Here is a 14,890-nt window from a genome sequence, read left to right as displayed (position 1 = left end):
TGGCAGACATGTTGTCACAGGAGTGGGGTGCAGAATTAAAATGATTGGCCACTGGATCCCTGAAATTGATTTGGACAGAGCGTAGGTGCTCAGCAGAACAATCTCGCAGTCTTCATCCAGTCTTCTCTGTCTCCTTTTTTCCAGCTTTCTTCCAGATATCCTGCCTTCCCCCTTTTTTCTTTTATGCCCTTCCCCTCCCTTATCCACCTATTACCTCTTGTCTGTGGGCCTGCCCCTCTACCCCACCATTTTGTTCAGGCATCTGCCTACATTTTTTTCATACCTTGATGAAGGGCTCAAGCCTGAAATGTTGATTATGTATCTTTATCTTTGCTACATAAAGTGCACTGACTGACTTGCTGAGTGTCTCCAGCATCGTGTTTTTACTTCAATACCTGTGTCTGCACTTTCGTGTTTCACTCCATGTTTCTGTGTATAATTGTTTAGTTGCCTTGTCAGCCTGTCTTTTTCACCAGTTTATTGCTTCCTGAAATGTTACTTCTTCATTATTTGCTGCATTTATAATTCTGTTATCATTGTAAACTTAGAAATTATGCCCTGTTTACCAAATCTTGTATGCATCAAAAAGAGCATCAATCCCTCAGGTATGCTCCTCTGTGCCCCTGCCAATTATTACTAGCCGATTTTGTTATTTATTTTCTGCACAATCCCTTTAATTTACCTCCAAATTCAAAATATATATTTCAATAACCCAATATTTACTGCAGCTGAATATCAATGCAATCTGTTTAGTTTAAAAGCCTACACTTGTTTAGTTGCTTGCTAGTTTGGCTTCTAAAGTGGCACTCAGATGAATCTTCTTTCATCCAGGGCCACTGGTGCAATTCTTTTTTTTCGTCTCTTGCAGAAAAGCAAGAGATCTTCTTGATATAATCCAAGACTCCCTTCCTCTTTATCGGATGATTCATCCCTTTAACGTTAAATGTCGCAAAATTCAATTTACTCATTTTATCTTAACATATAGCTCCCAACACAACCAACCCACAAACAAACTTAAGCTCCAAAAAGAAAAAAAAAACCCTGCCTGCTTAACCTACTCTAAATACAAAATACAAACAAATCATAAAAAAAGAAAAAAAGAACAAAAAACCCCTCTCAAAGAAAAATAAAACCCACCAAAGTGGTACCCACCTCTACTGACCAGGTGTGATCTAAACCATTAGTGGTGGATGACTTCAGAAGCTGCAGTGCCATCCAACCCCACCCCCCCCCCCCACAGCTGATATTCATATATCTCAAAACATCACCTAAATAACAATGTTAATTCAATCTACTACACCCACAACTCCAACTGATTGATCCTGAACACCAGTTGCAATGACAGATAAATCCTCTCCTCCCTTCTGAATCGAATGTTGGTCTTCGACATTCTTCCTGCTGTTCCCATTCCCATTACGCTTCGGAGAACCCTGCGATTTCGGTTGTTTCTGCAACTCAGAACTATGTAAATTATTTGGCAAAGAGTGAGGTCTTCGACATTCTTCCTGCTGTTCCCATTCCCATTACGCTTCGGAGAACCCTGCGATTTCGGTTGTTTCTGCAACTCAGAACTATGTAAACTATTCGGCAAAGAGTGAGGTCTTCGACATTCTTCCTGCTGTTCCCATTCCCATTACGCTTCGGAGAACCCTGCGATTTCGGTTGTTTCTGCAACTCAGAACTATGTAAACTATTCGGCAAAGAGCTAGTAAATGAAAAGGCTTCAGTTTCATCATCAAAAAAACAGCGTGAAAATCTCCATAGAACACCTTCACCACAGCGGGGTACCTAAAAGCAAACCAATAACCCTTCTTCCATAACACGGCCTTAGCTCGATTAAACTCCTTCCAATATCTTATCACATCTTGACTTAAATCTGCATAGAAAAAACCCTATGGCCTTGAATCATCATCATAGGGCCCTGATTCTGCCGAGCTTTCTGGACTGCCAATCGCAAAATTATCTCATGCCTTGATATCTTAAACAACAAATAAGAACTGCCCGTGGAAGCTGATCAGGAAAAGGTTTTCTTCGTATTGCCCTATGTGCTCTGTCCAATTCCAATCCTTCTGGGAAAGCAGCTTTTCCCAACGCCTCAGGAATCCATTTCCAAAAAACTTCATCAGATCCGTTCCTTCAACATCTTCTGGAAAACCCACTATTTTATCATTGTTACATCCACTTTGATTTTCCAGTGAATAGTCTTCTGCAAAAATTCACATTTCTGAACATTCCAATCTGTATGACAATGTTCCAAATAGTCATTTCATTCAGTATATCGATCTACAGTATCCGTACAATCACAAAATGCTCGCTTAATATCTTTAAATTCACCCTGGACCACATCTACTGCTCTTAAATATTTAATCACATCCTGCTTAATTGATGCCACTTCTCTTAATTCAGTAAATTGAAGCTTACTTTCTTGGAAACCTTGGGTAACTTGAATAGCCATATTATCCATATGCCGCATAAGCTCTTCTGAAACAGACAAAATGGTATCTTCCTCCACCTGTACTGTTTTAAAAGTTTGCAGAGTGGGAGATTTAGTTCTAGAAACTTTTTGAGGCTTTTGAGGTCTACCTTGAAGAAGTTTAGCTGCTTTCAGAATTAGTTCTGCATCTTCTTAGGTTGTTCTATTAGTTCCTTTTCTTCCTCTTCTTCTGATTCCAAAATGAATGCTGCTGCCCGGGCCTCCCGACTCTGGGTCAGCATCCCCTCCCACGCAGGCCCCACGTGTTCGGGCTGTTGGGAGAGAGTTCCCCAATCTTCGGAGCCCAGTCAGAAGTCACATGCATGTGCGAATCTTCGCGTATGCCCAGTGCAGTTTGGGCTTCATAGCGAAGGCCCGACATCTCTGCAGTCAGGCTCAGCACATTGGCAGCTGGTCTGGCGCATGCGCGACCACGATTAGGAGTAGGGCCCTCACTCTCAAAAGGCCCCACGTCCCTGGTGCGTGATTTGAGTCGCAGGCGCAACCTTCCTCCAGCAGGTAACCAGTAGTGGCGCCATCTTGTGTTGAGGGCGCTGGTGTTACTAATATCTTTGCATGAGTGATCCTTTGAGTCTTCGGCTGCTCCAAAATCGACTTCTGTGGATCCTTCAACGAGGTAGGCTTCAATTCTTCTGCACTTTCTGCTCTTTTAAACTGTGCTTTCTTTGAAGTTTGAGCTTTAGTACCCTTCATTATGGCTTTCAGAATTCCCTAAAATTTTGTCAAAAATACTTTTAAAGTACAAATAGTTTTTAAAATTCGGGTATTAATTATTCAGCTGGGGAGAGGTGGAATCCCACGTCTACTCCCTACGCCATCTTGCCATGTACCCCCCCCACTGATGCAATTCTTGTATATTTAGCTATCCAAGTCCAAGGGTTTCTGAAAATTCCACTGAAACAGTGTCACACAACCCCACTTCCGATAAAAGGCTTTTTTGTTCACTAACAACCAATAACTCGGGTCAAGGTTTGCAGGTAGATTATTTGGAAATACCAAGGGAATGAAGTCAGGAAGTTTTCTTTTATTTGAATTAGGTGGCATAATGGGAAAAAATTTACTCCAGATGAATAATACAAGACTTTTCAGGAAAAATTGTATCATAATTCCATTGACCTTTCCTGCAATATCCTCAAAACTTTGCATTTTCTTCAAAGCACCTTATTATTGCAATCTGACTCCTGAGATACATAAATTGAAATGTGTTGTTAATGAATGACTGATACAACTAGAAAACATCACTTGGATCTCTCTGTGCAGTTATTGTCGCATTCCTATGATGACATGACACCATCAGGTCCACTGCTTATTCCGTTATTATAACCTTATGGGGTCCAATTTTTTGGAATGGCTAACAATTCAAGGCAGCTCATACTTCTTCACTCTGTCTTGAAGGGAGCTTCAAGGTTTATGGTTAGAATTGATGGTTTATTCCTTGAGCTTGTTAGAAAGCAGTTGTTTGCAATATGAATGGGTACCCTAATGTTTAGGTGTAGCAATTAAGCCTTCATAAATGAGATGGATAGGAGGTTCTCTTCAGAAAGGGATTGAGAAAATCTCTAGGTAGCCCTTGAGTTGGCAATGGGAGACGAGAGAAACGTGAACATAAATGCACATTGGGAAACACATCTACAGCTGGCTAAATACAAGTTAAAATGGAAAACATAGCCTGAGTAAACTATAAAAACAAGAACACTGCTAAAGCAGGATAAAATATGACATTGCAGTATCCAAATGAGATCCCCTATTCCAGGATCCAAAGATGCAGTATTTTCCCTAAACCCAACACACTAATGGCATCATGAAGAAAGCATGTCATGCATCTACTTCCTCAGGAGTTTGCAGAGCTTTGGTATGACATTGCAACCTTGGTAAATTTCTACAGATGCGAGGTGGCAAGTGCGCTGACCAGCTGCATCATGGTTTGGTATAGGAACACAAATATTCCTGAGTGGAAAGTCCTGCAAAAGGTAGTGGACACAGCTCAGGACATCACAGGCAAAACCCTCCACACCATCAAGAACATCTACAGGGAAAGTTGCCATCGGAGAGCAGCAGCAATCATCAAGGATCCACATCACCCAGCACTGTAACCATCACGAAAGAGGTATAGATTCCACAAGACTCGCACCACCAGGTTCAGGAACAGCTGCTTCCCCTCCACCATCAGACATTTTTGTTTTTTTTATATCCTCTCTGTATTGCATTTGTTTAAATGTGCACATTGTGTGCAGTTTTTTTTTTGCACTACCAATAATTGATATTTCTACCTTGCCCAAAGGAAAAAGAATCTCACGGTTGTATGTGATGTCATATATGTACTCAGACAATACATCTGAAAGCTGATAGTGGGGAGGGTTTGGCTGTGATGTCCTGGGCTTTGTCCATTACCTTTTGCAGAACTTTCCACTCAGGGGTATTGGTTTTCCCATACCAGACCGTGATGCAGCTCCTCAGCACACTTGCCACCTCACATCTGTGGAAATTTGCCGGAGTTTCAAACGTCTGCAAACTCCTGAGGAAGTAGAGGTGAAGACATGCTTTCTTCACATTAGTGAATTGGGCCTAGGAAAGATCCTCCAAGATAGTGACTCCCAAGAACTTAAATTTGCTCATTCTCTCCATCACTGATCCCCCCAATGATCACTGGATCCTATTTTTTCTTTGGCTTGGCTTCGCGGACGAAGATTTATGGAGGGGGTAAAAAGTCCACGTCAGCTGCAGGCTCGTTTGTGGCTGACCAGTCCGATGCGGGACAGGCAGACACGATTGCAGCGGTTGCAAGGGAAAATTGGTTGGTTGGGGTTGGGTGTTGGGTTTTTCCTCCTTTGCCTTTTGTCAGTGAGGTGGGCTCTGCGGTCTTCTTCAAAGGAGGCTGCTGCCCGCCAAACTGTGAGGCGCCAAGATGCACGGTTTGAGGCGTTATCAGCCCACTGGCGGTGGTCAATGTGGCAGGCACCAAGAGATTTCTTTAGGCAGTCCTTGTACCTTTTCTTTGGTGCACCTCTGTCACGGTGGCCAGTGGAGAGCTCGCCATATAATACGATCTTGGGAAGGCGATGGTCCTCCATTCTGGAGACGTGACCCATCCAGCGCAGCTGGATCTTCAGCAGCGTGGACTCGATGCTGTCGACCTCTGCCATCTCGAGTACCTCGACGTTAGGGGTGTGAGCGCTCCAATGGATGTTGAGGATGGAGCGGAGACAACGCTGGTGGAAGCGTTCTAGGAGCCGTAGGTGGTGCCGGTAGAGGACCCATGATTCGGAGCCGAACAGGAGTGTGGGTATGACAACGGCTCTGTATACGCTTATCTTTGTGAGGTTTTTCAGTTGGTTGTTTTTCCAGACTCTTTTGTGTAGTCTTCCAAAGGCGCTATTTGCCTTGGCGAGTCTGTTGTCTATCTCATTGTCGATCCTTGCATCTGATGAAATGGTGCAGCCGAGATAGGTAAACTGGTTGACCGTTTTGAGTTTTGTGTGCCCGATGGAGATGTGGGGGGGCTGGTAGTCATGGTGGGGAGCTGGCTGATGGAGGACCTCAGTTTTCTTCAGGCTGACTTCCAGGCCAAACATTTTGGCAGTTTCCGCAAAGCAGGACGTCAAGCGCTGAAGAGCTGGCTCTGAATGGGCAACTAAAGCGGCATCATCTGCAAAGAGTAGTTCACGGACAAGTTTCTCTTGTGTCTTGGTGTGAGCTTGCAGGCGCCTCAGATTGAAGAGACTGCCATCCGTGCGGTTCCGGATGTAAACAGCGTCTTCATTGTTGGGGTCTCCCTGGATCCTATACCTCTGCAAGAAACCCACTTAATTGAAAAAAAGAACATTTGAAATTAAAGAGATTTGGTATGTAGTGGCTTCTTCATTCAATTCTAAGGCAAAAGGTATGACGATTTTGATGAAAAAGAATCTTCCAATTAAAATTCAGAATGTTGTAACTGATCCTGCAGGGAGTTATGTGATGATACACTGTCAAATATATTCAGAATAATGGACCATTCTGAATTTCTATGCTTATAATGTTGACAATGAGAAATTTATTCAAGAAACATTTCTTAACCTAGCAAATGCACATAAAAATATTTTAATAGGAGGAGATTTTAATTTTTGTTTGGATCCATTTTTAGATAGATCTATTAGAGGAGTGACATGAGCTAAACTGGAAAAGGTTACATTGGTATTAATAAGATATTTGAATTTAATAAATAAATAGGAATTCATCCTAGAGAAAAAGAGTACTCTTTTTATCCGAGTAGGCATGATTCTTATTCTAGAATTGATTTATTTTTAATTTCAACAGAAATGCAAGGTAGGATTATTGAAGTGGAATATAAACCGAGAATTTTGTCTGATCATTTGCATTTATTAATGATGATTGCAATGCCTGGTAAAGAGAAATTGGTTTATAGATGGAGACGATTACTAAAAAAAAATTGGATTTTTGGTGATTTTATGAGAAGACAAATTCAGACATTCTGTGATACAAACCTGAACGCTACGAATGATAAGTTTGTAATATGGGATGCTCTGAAAACGTATCTTAGATTGCAAATTATAAGTTTCAGAAGTAAAAATCTAAAAGCTGTATATAAAAGAGATGGATCAATTAGAAAGGGAAATAATGATTTTGGAAAAGGATCTCCAAAAGAGGAGTTCTGAAGATAAACAGACAACTAATTAATAAAAAAAACTTACATGGCAACTAAAAGCAGAGCATGTTTCAAGAATGATTAATGCAATTAAGAATGATTCTAATGTTATTAGTTATAAACCTCAATAAATAAATGTATCTTTTAAAAATTTTTATTCTAAGTTATATAGGTCGATGTCTTTAAAGGATGATAATAATAGATGAATATTTATCTCCAATAAGTTTACCAAGATTGAATATGGAAGAATAGAGAGAATTAAGTGCCCACCTCACACAAACAGAGGCGAGGGAGGTGATGAGTTCATGACAAAGTAATAAATCTCCAGGAGAAGATGATTTTCCGCCTAAATTTATCTACAAATCCCACTCTCCCAGAATCATTTCCAACAGCAATAATTACTGTAATACCAAAAAAAATATCCTTTAAAACCTTCATCTTATAGACCTATTTCATAATTAAATGCAGATTTTAAGATAGTTGCCAATATTTTGGCAAATAGAATAACTAAATTATTACCTAAATTATTAAATATGGATCAGACTGATTTTGTAAAAAAGAGACAATTGGCTGACAATATGGCTAGATTATTCATTTAGCACAAAAAGGAGACCTTTTAGTGTTGCAGTAGCTCTAGATACAGAAAAAGCATTTGATAGATTGGAGTGGACTTTTTGTTTAAGGTGTTGGATAAATTTGGATTTGGACAGACCTTTTGTTGTGAGTGAGGAAACAAGTTTAGTAGGTCTCAAAGGCAAGGACTCTGGACACACAGTTTTGATGGAGAAGGATTTTATTTACAGAAGGCAAGTGTGGGAAATAATAACAGATGCAAAACACGCGCGGGCACACACACACACACACACACACACAATCACACACTTTACAACAGCCATGGGAAAGTAATAGCAGACAATTAATATTGCATGTGGCAAAAATAGCATGGGAACAAAATATACACACACACTGGGACATACAATGATCAAAGAAAAGTCACTATGATGCCACACCACCCCTTGACTCAGTGCATGCTCTGTACTACAAGGGACACTAATTAACTGCTCCCAACCCTTTTAACAGTACACATCTTAGCAACAGTTTCTCCAGCACCCTTCCACATTTCTAGGCCTGGAGTGAAGCAGGGTGGTCCCAAACTGGCAAAGAGGGAGAACGAAGAACACATAGTACCTTTATAGTGCTGGAGGGTCCAGCCCAGGTCGTTAGCTCGGTGCCAGGAGGGTAAATCCATTTACAACAGCCAATGGCTCAAGGCCAAGTACAGGCAGGCTGGAGAGTCCAATCCAGGTAATTTACTTGACACCATCGGCAAGGTGTGCACTAATGGGTGGGGCAGAATCAAATCCTGATCGGCAGCTAGTGTATCCTCTGACTAGGTAGGGAGGCAATGCTGTCAACATCCACAACCCTTCCCAGTACACCTTTATAAATTGGATTAAGGCATTATACAATGATCCTAAAGCTAAAATAGTGACCAATGGGCACATATCTGCTCCATTCCAACTGATGAGATCTAATAGACAAGGATGTCCCCATATCTCTAGCTGTGTTTGTAATAGCTAAAGAGTCAATTGCAGAGGCAATTAGGAGCGATTTGGAAATTAAGTGATTTAGAGTTGGTCAAGAAGACCATAAAATTAGTTTATTTGCAGATGATGTTTTAATATATTTGACAGAACTTGAGACTTCCTTGTGAAAATTACATTTTAAATTGGAAGAATATGGAAAGAGTTCCAGTTATAAAATAAATTTAGGCTAAAAATGAAATTATGCCTTTTACAGAAGGGGATTACAGTCAATGTCAAAAAAACACCCAATTCAAAGGCAAAAAATGGGATTAAATATCTAGGGATTTGTGTAGACAATAATTTAAAAAAATAACTTTTATAATATAACATTAGTAGGGAGATTTAACTGTTAAGATGAATTTATTCCCAAGAGTACAATATCTTTTTCAAACATTACCTATATATACCTCAAAAGTTTTTTTTTCAGGGATTAAATAAATATGTAAGGAAATTAATTTGGAAAGGTATGATGTCAAGAGTCTCTATAGAGAGGTTAATGTGGAAATTTGAATTGGGTGGCCTACTGCTTCCTAATTTTAAGAATTACTATTAAGCAACCCAAATGAGATTTCTTACTTCATTTTTTTAAGGAAAGCTGGCGTGGGTTAAAATAGAATTGGATAAATAGGAGAGAGATTAGTGGAGGAATTTATATATAAATGAGATTCAAAATTAATAGTTGGTGTTAAAGAAACATCATTGTTGAAGCATTTGATTAATGTTTGGAATAGATAAATGATGAAGTTGGAACATGAGGAGATATATCACCTAAGATGCCTTTGATTCAAAACTGTCTAATACCTTTTTCAAAGGATAACCAATTTTTAAGTACTTGGTTTGATAAAGGGATTAAAAATATTGAAGACTGTTATGAATGGAGTCAATTAATGTCATTTAAGGAATAAATATGGAATAACTAGTAATACAATTTTTTTTCAATTGAGAAGATATTTAAGGGAAAGGTTAGGTCTAGCTATATCTTTACCTATTTGTATTGAGGGGAAATATCAAGAAATTTAATTCTGTAATTTGTCTTTTATTATAAACAGGAACTCCTAAACATGGGGTTCATAATCTAGACAGAGGTGGGAGATAGATTTGAATATTATAATTGATGAGCAAAGATGGTCAGATCTCCGTCAAGACTGTATAACCAATACTATTAATATAAGATATTGACTAGTTCAATATAATTTTTAACCTCAGTTATACCTTGCACCACAAGAATTGAATAGAATTAAATCAAATCTATCCGATCAATGTTTTAGGTGTGGTGAGGAGGTGGGAACTTTCTTGCATCCAACTTGGTCATGTTCCAAAGTAAGACCTTTTTGGGTGGACTTAGGAATTTTTTTTACAATAGATTACAGGTGTTGTATTTATTGGGGAATATAGAAGGAAAAAGATTTAAATTAAAATTATCAACATACTAATTGAAATTTGTTATCATTGCATTAGTGGTGACAAGGAAATGAATCACAGTTCAAGATTCATTTTATTGTCATAGTAATAAAACAGTGTCCTATTACATGAAATTCCCTTTTGTCTGTTTCAAGGCAGACAGATTTTCCACCGGCAGAAATTGCTGAGGCGCCTCTTATATTTCTTACAGTCAGAGAAAGAGAAGCAAAAAGAGTCCCCCAGAGTCACCAAGTGTCCATAGATTCACCTCCAGTGCTTCTGCATCCTCCACAGCCACCCAGAATCAAGTCCAAACCATTGGCAACACAAAATCCAGATCCGAACTGCCATTATGGTCAGGGATCCTCAGCACCTCCTCGCATCCCAGTTCCGATACCTGGTACCACTCCAGCCAATTCATGCTACTCTCCAGCAGTCTGCAGCCCGGCAAGAGTCTCCCAACAGAGTCTCCAGCAGCTTGTGTGGATTCCTCACTTTGAGTTGCCAGCAGCCTGCTGCAGAGCCCCCTCACTGGTCCACCTTTGTGGTCACAGTACCATGGGTCATCTCTTCTGCTTCTCCTTCTCAGACGGGGGTTGCCATTTCTGGTGCCATGCTCCAGCCCTCCACTTCCCTGGAGTCTGCAGCCCCTCATGGCTACTGCCAATTAATAGGCATCGCCATCTTGGTCGTGGGATCTCAAATAAAAACCATCATTGGCTCCATCGACAGGCTGCTCAAAGCTCATGCAGAGCCGATGGCAGTCAACTGGGTGGCTGAACCCCGAGGGAGCACTGCATCCCCACTCCCCACTACAGCAGCTCCGGCAGCTCCGCCATCTTAGATGGAAATCCTCTGGAAATCAGATTCATATTTGGGTATAGGAAGATGGAATGCAGAAATTCAAAGTTGTACTCCTTTGGAGGAAATTACGTAGAATCTGAGACATAAATATGGTATAGTTTTGCAAATCTGGCACCCATATGTGCAAATTTTAGTTATAAATATGCAGTTCAAGATTCAAGATTCATTTTATTGTCATAGTAATAAAACAGGTATCTTGAACTGCAATAGTGTTCTTCCTGTTCCTCAAGACCTGTGTTAATCCTGTCTAAATTAATTATTTATAAATCCTGTTGGAATGGGATTCTCCGAGCAAACCTTGGTTTTTTGTTTCTTCATATTACTAAATTATTTTTCTCATATCTTAATTTTTTGGGGGGGATGGGGAGAACGATTATAATAATCATATAGTGATTGCAACTTTTAAAAAATTTCTATTGTTAGAAACTACATATATGGACATTTGTTTAAATTAAATATGAAAAAAAGACTATCTCATCTGAAAGAGTGAGTACATCTAATCACATTAAAAATATTTAAATTTTACCTATTCTATGTCAATCTTGATCAAAGGTTCAGACCCAAAATGTTAACTGACCATGAGAACTTGAGACTTGAATGTTCTCTGCCCTGTTGAGTTCTTCCAGTAATTCTTTGTCCGCTCGGGATTCCTTCATCTGCAGCTTTTGTTTATCTTTGTTATCATAATATACTCTGGTGAATTACATAACTTTTTAAAAAGGGCATGCAATTGAATTTCTAGACATTAGTCTATTATGTGATGAATTGGCCTTGTATCAATATTTATGTGTAAGATGGTACTATTTTACAGAATACTAAATTAACCTCAAGCGACTGCATTCAAAGTGACTCATCATCGGTAGCTCAGAGTGTGATCCTTGCAAAAAGAAAATTCCATTATACTTCTGCATGCACTTCACTGGCACATATCAAATGCATTAATATACAGAAAGATAAAGTCAGTTGCAATGCAACACACATTTGGCATATGTCCTGTGAAATTGAGTCACGTATATGTAATTAACATCTACTCTAAGTAACGCACAGAAAATCAAGGCTTAGCAGACGGTACATGCCTTGTGGTAGTGAAACATGAAAGTCTGCAATTGCTGTGATTGTGGAAAAACACAGAAATGCTGGGAGAACTCAGCAAGAGTCACAGGAGGTATCTCCATAGGAGGTAAAAATGTATAACCGACATTTCAGGTCTGAGCCCTTCTTCAATGTATGAATAAATGAGTTGTGAAAATTTTAACGGTAAAATCAAGTTGGTGTAGCATAACTTGCTGGAGATACCAAGCTGAGTTTTGGAGCAGCAACATTTCTAGGTTTCAGAGGCATTTGGAAATGAAGACTTCTATTTTGCTACAAAAGAGTGAGCCCACGTTCTGATTGTCTGAGCTTCAACAAGATCAGGAAAAAGGTTTACATGTCTCCCAAGAATTGTCCAACTCCTATTGCAAGAACAATGCATTTGAAGATTAAGACTCGAAGACTGAAATCAGCCAGTCCTGCAGCTGGAGGTCCAGCCGTGTACCAATACCTCTGGAAGCAAAGGTCAATGTTGCCCTGGTTTTCCAGCTGAAAATAGCTGATACCTATTTATCACTATATGTGGGATGTGACAGATAGCCTCTACTCTTCCTTGTAAGCATATGGACTATCCCAGATTGTTGTTCTCCTAAGGATTCAGGGAATGATCGTGTCATGCATCAATCAGAAAGTGCTTTGTTCTTTGAATGGGCAGATCAGGTGTGACTGCTGTATCTCCAATCTATGGTCCATCCTTTACTTTGGGAAGACTACTTGTGTGGTGGTACATCACTGGCCTACTGCAGGGGGCATCCTCTGTACCTGCAGAAGAGCATGGCGACAAGAGAACACCTGGCTGGCTGTTAATCAGTCGACCTGAATAGACCAAGTCGGGTGTCAAAACGTACTGGGGGTGTAGGTTAATGGGGTGTAAATTGGGCGGCCTGCACTTGTGGGCCAAAATGGCCCATTACTGTGTTGTATGTTCCTGATGTTGAGGGAGTCCAGAACCAGAGGCCACAGTTTAAGAATAAAGGGTAGTTTTACGGAGTCCAGAGGACCCCAAAAACTAGCAGCAATAGATATGCACCACAACACAGGGTTACTTAAACAAAAGTAGTTTTTAATTATATTTGAACAAGAAAACAGAATTGAACTTTAACTTATTACTTAACCTACCTAACTACGTAATCCCCCCCTCTAATACTAAGCGCAGCTCTGTGTAATGTATATTTAAGATTAGAAAAGTTCTCTGGATCACAATCCAATCTCACTGCTTGCAGGCAATTTTTGTACTGTGCACAGAAGTTAGCATGAACAAAGTTCACCAGTCTTTGGTGCTTAACAGGCAAATGGTTACCACTCAGGAGGGTTCTTGCTGATTTTCAGAGAGAGATTCCTTTTCCAGGACATTCGCAATTGATTCCTTCTCAATCAATCTTGCTGACGAAACTTGCCCCTTTCAGGGTTCTCCAGATGATCGTCTTTCTTTCAGGTCACCTTTCATACCACCAGTCTTCTCCTTTGACCTGACAGCCTTCCAAAGTTTGTCCCTCTGGAATGGATTTCTGTCTCTCTCCTCTCTGTTTCACACCCTCCCTCTCTGAGAGCAAAACTCTTCTCTGCCTGCTAAGATCACATACTCTCCCAGGCAAGCTGCTGTCAATACTTTGTTGTCTCCTGCAAAAAGCATTCTGCAAAAGTCCTGCAAATATTCTGTTTTAAAATGAGTGTGTGCAAGCTGCTCTAACAATTCCTCCCAAACCACCTCAAAATAATCTGTCACAGTAGGCCCTTTAGAACGCAGTTGAGGAAGAACTTTTTCTCCCAGAGAGTTGTGGATCTGTGGAATGCTCTGCCTCAGAAGGCAGTGGAGGCCAATTCTCTGGATAATTTCAAAGAAGAGTTAGATAAAGCTCTTAAAGATAGTGGAGTCAAGGGATATGGGGAGATGGCAGGAACAGGGTATTGATTGTGGATGATCAGCCATGATCACAGTGAATGGTGGTGCTGGCTCAAAGGGTCAAATGGCCTCCTCCTGCACCTATTGACATTTATAGCATCTTTAATGTAGTAAAAATATCTTGGCTTTTGGATGTTACACTAAATCATGTAGGAACCTGTGAGGTCAGATGGCTAAAAGCTTTGTCTGGATATGGATCTAAAGGAATATCTTAAAGAAAGGAGAAAAGCTATGTGGTTCATCAGTGCTGTAAGGTAGTTAAAGTCATGCCTTCTAATGGAGCATGGAGCTTGAAATAAATGAATGTGTTAGAGGTCAGAAATGTAGTAACATCGAGACCTCAGAGGCGTTTAGTGTTTTAGAGAGTTTCAGAATTGGGGAATGGAGTTGAGTGGTGATTGGTTGTTGAGGACTTGAAAAGTTTCACAAATAAGGTTGAGAACTTCAAAATTGAACTTACACAGGGAGACAGTATAGTTCAACAAGCATAATGAAGATGGACGAAGTGGCTTGTTATGAATTAGGACACAAGTAACATTTTGTTTTGGGTGAGCTTAAGGTTTATTAAAGCTGAAAAGCATGGTTCTATACAGAAGTGCATAATTATACAATGGCGACAGGCTTTTATTTGGAATGAAACAGCTCTTTTAAAATCCAATTTTGGATTTTGTGGAGCACCAAGCACTTTAAACCATGCACAAAAAATGCACAAATTCCTACTTTAATTTCAGTATGCTTATCTGACTTGAATCTTCAATAATTTTTGTAGTCTTGTTGCTTCCAAGCTTGGTCTTTCCCATGGCCCAGCTCAAGCTGAAGTTTCATATCTTTCTGATATATTTTACTCAGCAAAGTTCTATATGCTTACATTTCCTTATCTCATGCATCTAAGTGAAGCTTTAAAG

Source organism: Narcine bancroftii, chromosome 3 (assembly GCF_036971445.1).
Source record: "Narcine bancroftii isolate sNarBan1 chromosome 3, sNarBan1.hap1, whole genome shotgun sequence".
Lineage (NCBI taxonomy): Eukaryota > Metazoa > Chordata > Chondrichthyes > Torpediniformes > Narcinidae > Narcine > Narcine bancroftii.
The sequence above is the reverse complement of the archived record's forward strand: the minus strand, read 5'-3'. Positions refer to the sequence as shown.